Source organism: Rana temporaria, chromosome 13 (assembly GCF_905171775.1).
Source record: "Rana temporaria chromosome 13, aRanTem1.1, whole genome shotgun sequence".
In the NCBI taxonomy this organism is placed as follows: domain Eukaryota; kingdom Metazoa; phylum Chordata; class Amphibia; order Anura; family Ranidae; genus Rana; species Rana temporaria.
The window spans coordinates 32,094,098-32,100,097 of record NC_053501.1 but is presented as its reverse complement, the minus strand read 5'-3'; positions in this window follow the sequence as shown (position 1 = coordinate 32,100,097).

Genomic DNA, 6,000 nt, shown 5'->3' with positions numbered 1-6,000 from the left:
TGATGTCCAAAAGTAAAGTTGGCTGAACAGCTATTCACTTTGCAGAATAAAGACATTTATTTATTTATTTATTGCTTGATTGCTTGCTTCAAATCCTTCTTTAATTAAAGGGAATCTGAAATCACAGAAGAGTAGGATCCTGGATGGTTCTGATGCCTGGAATTATTAAATTAAAATGAAAGGGAGGACTTGTACATCTTAAAAGTATAAAGGCTCATACACACGGTCACACATCCAACAAACTTTCCCTTGGATTTTTATCTTAATTGATTTGTCCGGTCACACCCATAGCACACACATGGTCAGACTTTTCTGCAAACTTTTCAAAAAATTACCCACAATCAAGTGGTTTTTCTGCTCTTTACCGCCACCCTTTGGTTAACTTCTGCTATTGTTGGTTAATTTTAACATTGGTTCTGAGCATGCGTATTTGCACTTTGTACAAAAGTTGGTTGGCTTGCTGTACACACAGTCAGACAAGGCACCATCGGACTTTTGTTGCCGGAAAGTTGGTCCGTTTGCAGACCCAACTTTTTGTCAGATGAAACCCGAAAAAGTTGGTCCGATGGAGCGTACACACGGTCACACGAATTAGAAAAGTTGCCGATTTTGAAGTTGGTTGGCAAAAAATGTGTGACCGTGTGTATGGGGCTTTAGAACTTGTGAAACCACCAGACAACATTCCATCAAAAAAAAAAAGATTGGGTCCTGTAAATAATTTTAACAAATAAAAAATAACTAAACCGATGAACAAAAAATGTGTACGTTGCGACTTAGCAGTCCTTCGATGTGGCATCTGCATTCATTTTTTCAGGCTAAGAACATAACTGGGCATATAATATCTGTTAATGTTGTCAAAAATGCAGTGTCCTTGTCGCTTCCTGTGAGCTGAACACCCAAAAGCAGACATTTATTATATAGCAGTTTACCAATTTTGCAATGGCTGTATTAGACCCCTTTCAAACTGAGCTGCCCATAGCGTCGGCGGTAAAACTCCGCTATTTTTAACGCAGACCGCTATCGGAACAGTTTTACCCCCCGCTAGCAGCCGAGAAAGGGTTAAAACCCCCCAATAGCCGCGCTGTCCCATTGATTTCAATTGGTTTCAATGGGCAGCAGCTGTGAAGGAGCGGTAAACACACCGCTTCAAAGATGCGGCTAGCAGGACTTTTTTTTACCATCCTGCTAGCGCAACGCTCCAGTGTGAAAGCCCTCTGGCTTTCACCTTGGAGACAATGGAGCAGCTGTTTGAGGGCGGATTGCAGGAGCTATTTTTAACGCTATAGCACCTGCAATACGCCCTTAGTGTGAAAGGGGTCTTAGGCTCCATTCACACCTAGGCAGACAAATTTGCGGCGTTTTGTCGCCGCAAATCGCGGTACAAATAGCAGCGTTTTGTACCGCGATTTGCGGTGACAAAATGCCGGTATTGTCCGCCTAGATGTGCCCCAGATTGACCCCCTCTATGGAGATGGTTCCCATCTCCTAGCCGAACGCCGAAAGCCGCCTGAAAAAAAGGCCCGGGACCTTTTTTCTGGCGGCCGGCGTCCGGCGTTCAGCGTGGAGATGTGAACAATCTCCATAGAGGGACATGTGTTTTCATCCCTCTGACGGCAGCGGCGTAGCACTACAGGCGTAAAAACGCCTAGGTGTGAATGGGGGCTTAGTGTCCCTTTTTAGGCTTTCCTTCTTCTATTTTCATCTGGTGATCTAGCCAGCAAGTCTATAGTTTTCACAAATGTATTCTCTCCAGCAGAGTGTATCAGTTTACTTGGATGAGACAAACCAGGGTGATATAAATGATAAATAAAGGTTTCTAAAAGTTTCTGCAATAAAAGTAGGATTCCAGGCAAAAAAAAAAAAGGTTTATTACAGAATCTCTAATTTACACTCAGCGGACACTTTATTAGGTTCACCTGTTCAATTGCTTGGTAACACAAATTGCTAATTAGCCAGACACATGGCAGCAACTGAATGCATTTGGGAATCTAGACATGGTGAGGACGATGTGCTGAAGTTCAAACTGAGGATCAGAATGGGGAAGAAAAGAGAAAATATCCAGTGAGCAGCAGTTGTGTGGATGAAAATGCCTTGTTCATGTCAGAGGAGAATGGGCAGACTAGTTTGAGATGATAGCTCGTTTAAACCATGGCATGCAGAATTCCATTCATCCTGCCTTGTATCAATGGTTCAGGCTGGTGGTGTAACGGTGTGGGGGATATTTTCTTGGCACATTTTGGGCCCCCTAGTACCAACTGAGCATCGTTTAAAATGCCATCTGAGTATTGTTGCTGACTATGTCCATCCCATTATGACTGCAGTGTACCCATCTTCTGATGGCTCCTTCCAGCAGGATAACGCACCATGTCACAAAGCTCAAATCATCTCCCCGTTGGTTTCTTGAACATGACAATGAGGTCACTGTACTCCAATGGCCTCCACAGTCACCAGATCTTCATCCAATAGAGCACACTTGGGATGTGGTGGAAGGGGAGATCTGCATCATTCAGCCAACAAATCTGCAGCAACTGTATGATGCTATCATGTCACTACGGACCAAATGTCTAATGTCGCGTACACACGATAATTTTTCGTATTTTTTTCAATTGCGGTGGCTCAACGCGATTGGCACTGCGCTGACAAGCCATTCACCTCTGCAGCTAGGGGTTCGGATCCTGGTCTCAGCTACATGTGAATTGAGTTTGGTGGTCTCAGCCCAGCTCCCGGTGGGTGTGCTATGCGAGGTAAGCCTGCGCCTAGTACGCCCACCCCCCTCCCACAAAAACCACCACACTTACGCGCACTCGAAATTGGGTTTACATGCACACACTTTGACCACGTGGTCTCTAAAAAGAGAGGCGAAGGACTAACGGGGCTGGTTGAGCGGGCTAGATCCTCTCACTCCCTTATAGGGAGTCCCTCTGCCCCATTGGGCTTCAAAGCGGAGCAGGTAGGGCGGGCTGTGTGGGAGGACCCCCTCACACACCCACCATTGCCACCCGGGGCATGGAGAAAGGTGGCAGATTGCCTCTGGGGGAGGCCTGCCTACTCCCAACTCCTGCAGTCCGGCTCCTCTCTCGAGTACAGGCACAAAAAAAAAAAAAACTGTGCAATGTGCCATGCAATAAATGTGCTGTTAAAAGTTATATAAAAACAGATTTCAGGTACTCATACTAGCACTAAATAAAAGAAAATATGTGTATATACATATATATATATATATATATATATATATATATATATACACACACATTATATATATATATATATATATATATATATATATATATATATATATATATATATATATATTACATAACTGAGCTAAAGTTTGTTTTTCAAATGTGTTTGAAAGAGCTATAGGAAGAAATGAGGGGGATAATGGAAAAATGTAGTTGTTTAGTCCAAGGGTACATTTGGTGAAAAACCTCCATTAATAGAGATGCCTGCTGTTCTTAACATACAGTAAATAAGCTTTCACTTGGAGTTTCTAACATTAGACAGTATAATAGTCATTATGGCACAGAAGTATAGCACAGCAAGCTTTTAGGCTTTTTCATCATGTAGCTTTAGAATCTCATTACTTATGAAGGTAGAAAAGGAGAAATGCACATTTTCATATAGAGATGAAATAAGCAGGGAAGCTTTATCCAAATAAGTAGCAAAAATAGATCTGAGCTAAAAATAAAGGTGCAGATAGATTATCAAAACCTGGGAATGTATTAAAGGAGAAGTCCAGCCTGGGCTCGTTTGGTTGGGCTTCTCTGGGTCACAGGAGTGAAATCATTTTTGCTCTCCTGTGACCCGTTTTGAGCAGAGAGCGGTCTGAAGTCCGCTCTCTGCTGACGTCACACAGTTGAGTCCAGGCACCGACTTCGGAAGTCTGGATCCGTCAGGTGCCTGGACTGATGGCAGTCTCAGCCTCTTAGTGAGCTGCTGAGACAGCCTCTCCCCGCCCCTCCACAGCTCAGCGCTCCAGTGAGCGCGGAGGAGCAGAGCAGAAGAACTGCTGATTGACAGGCAGCAGCTCTCCTCTCGAGGAGCTGGGAGAACCGAGCCATCGGTAGTGTTCGATCGCTCGGTTCTCAGTGCAGAGATGTTGGGATAAAAAAAAGATACTTCTAAGGTCCAGGTCATTTCTAGTCTATTCACATTGTTATAACACAAGCCCTAAAAAAAGGGGCGCTCCTGGACCCCTGAAACGCCTTGGGTACTTTTTAAATTGCCTCCTTGACTTTTTGCTTTCAAGTGTGTTTTATTGAGAAGATAATAAACAGCGGGCAATAAGCTTCCTTGCAATAAAAAGCACTTCCTGTAAAAAAAAGTATACCAAACTTATCATCTTCTGGCTTTAGGGAAGAGACCTAACAGACACAAATCTGGGTCGATTGTCAAAAGGTGAGCCGATCTTGTGAAGGAATTGAACCACTTGAGACCAGTAATCGTGTATAGCCGGACAATCCCGTAGCATATGGAAAAAGGTCCCTTGGGGGTCAAAACATATGAGACACATAGGGGAGTGAGAGGGGCGATATCTGGCAGCGTGTACTGGGGTCAGGTATGCTCTATGTACTGTAGAATAAAAGGTCGTGTAAGGCCGCGTACACACGGTCGAACATGTCCACTGAAACCGTCCGACCGCGTGTACGGCCTAGCGGACAGGTTTCCAGCGGACAAAAGTTTCTTAGCAAGCTAAGAAACTTGTCCGCTGGAAACATGTCCGTCGGACATGTCTGATGGTTAGTACACCTAATCGGACATGTCCGCTGGTTATGACGTGTAACCAGCGTCCCGAAATCCCGCGCATGCGTCAAATTGATTCAATGCATGCGTGGAAGCATTGCACTTCCGTGTTTGAGAACGTCGGTGTCTTCTACGTCACCGCATTCTCTGTCCGCGGGGATTTTGGTCTGATGGTGTGTACACACATCAAACCAAAAGCTCCCAGGAGACATGTCTGATGAAAACGGTCCGCGGACCGTTTTCATCGGACATGTCTCCTCGTGTGTACGGGGCCTAAGGCAACCTAAGACCTTAGGAAACACCTGCTTGCAAGCATCCAGTATCTCGTCCCAGTCCTTATCCTCCATGTCCCCGATATCTCGCACCCATCTGCATTTAAAGGGTAAGTTCACCCTTACAGAAAATCTGTAAGGTGAACTTACACCGGATCCCCCCCCCCCCCCCTATGGCCTCAGTACTGGAATCCCGCAATCCCCCACTGCCAGCCATCAGGATGTCGCTTCACAGGTCCGGGGATCTGCAACCCTCCTGGCTTTCTCTCCTCTCTGCCAGCGATGACAGGAGGGGCTAGGCAGATTCTGACTGGTCAGCCCCATCCATGTGACGGTGCTGACCAATTAGAATGCTTTCTATCCATACACACTAAGAGGAATGGTTGGGAGATTAAGCCTTGGGGATTTCAAAGCCCTGGACCTGTGACATCAGAGGATCAAGGCACTCCAGTACAGCAGGACTGGGGGGATGGAGTCCAGTGTAAGTTCACCTTACAGAACTTAAACTTCAAGCTGAAAAGGTGAACTTACACTTTAAGCTGATAGGCCAATCTAGTGGGCGAGGGAGTGAGAAGATCATTATAAAATATTAAAATCAGTTTCTTTGGATCTGTTCCTAGTACTGTATCCAGGGTGGGGAGGACCAGGAATTTTGGTTTATATTGCATGCCGTAGTTGTAAATAGCGAAAGAGCATATGATTGGGAAGGGAGCACTCATCCTTAAAGGCTAAGTTCATCTTTGTTCACAATTTTTTTTATAAATTCCAGCGCCCCTATGTACTTTTTTTTTATCATTGATGTACTTCTTTTGCAAAAATAAAACAGTTTTCAATTTATTCTACACACGCTTACACCACTGTCTTCATTAAAAACACTTATCCAATACTTCTGCCCTACTTCCTGGTCAGACTTTAGGTCATGAAACAGGAAGGAGTTGACCAGGTGAGGGTAGATGATGCAGGGTGTGTGCTAATGAGATCAGCT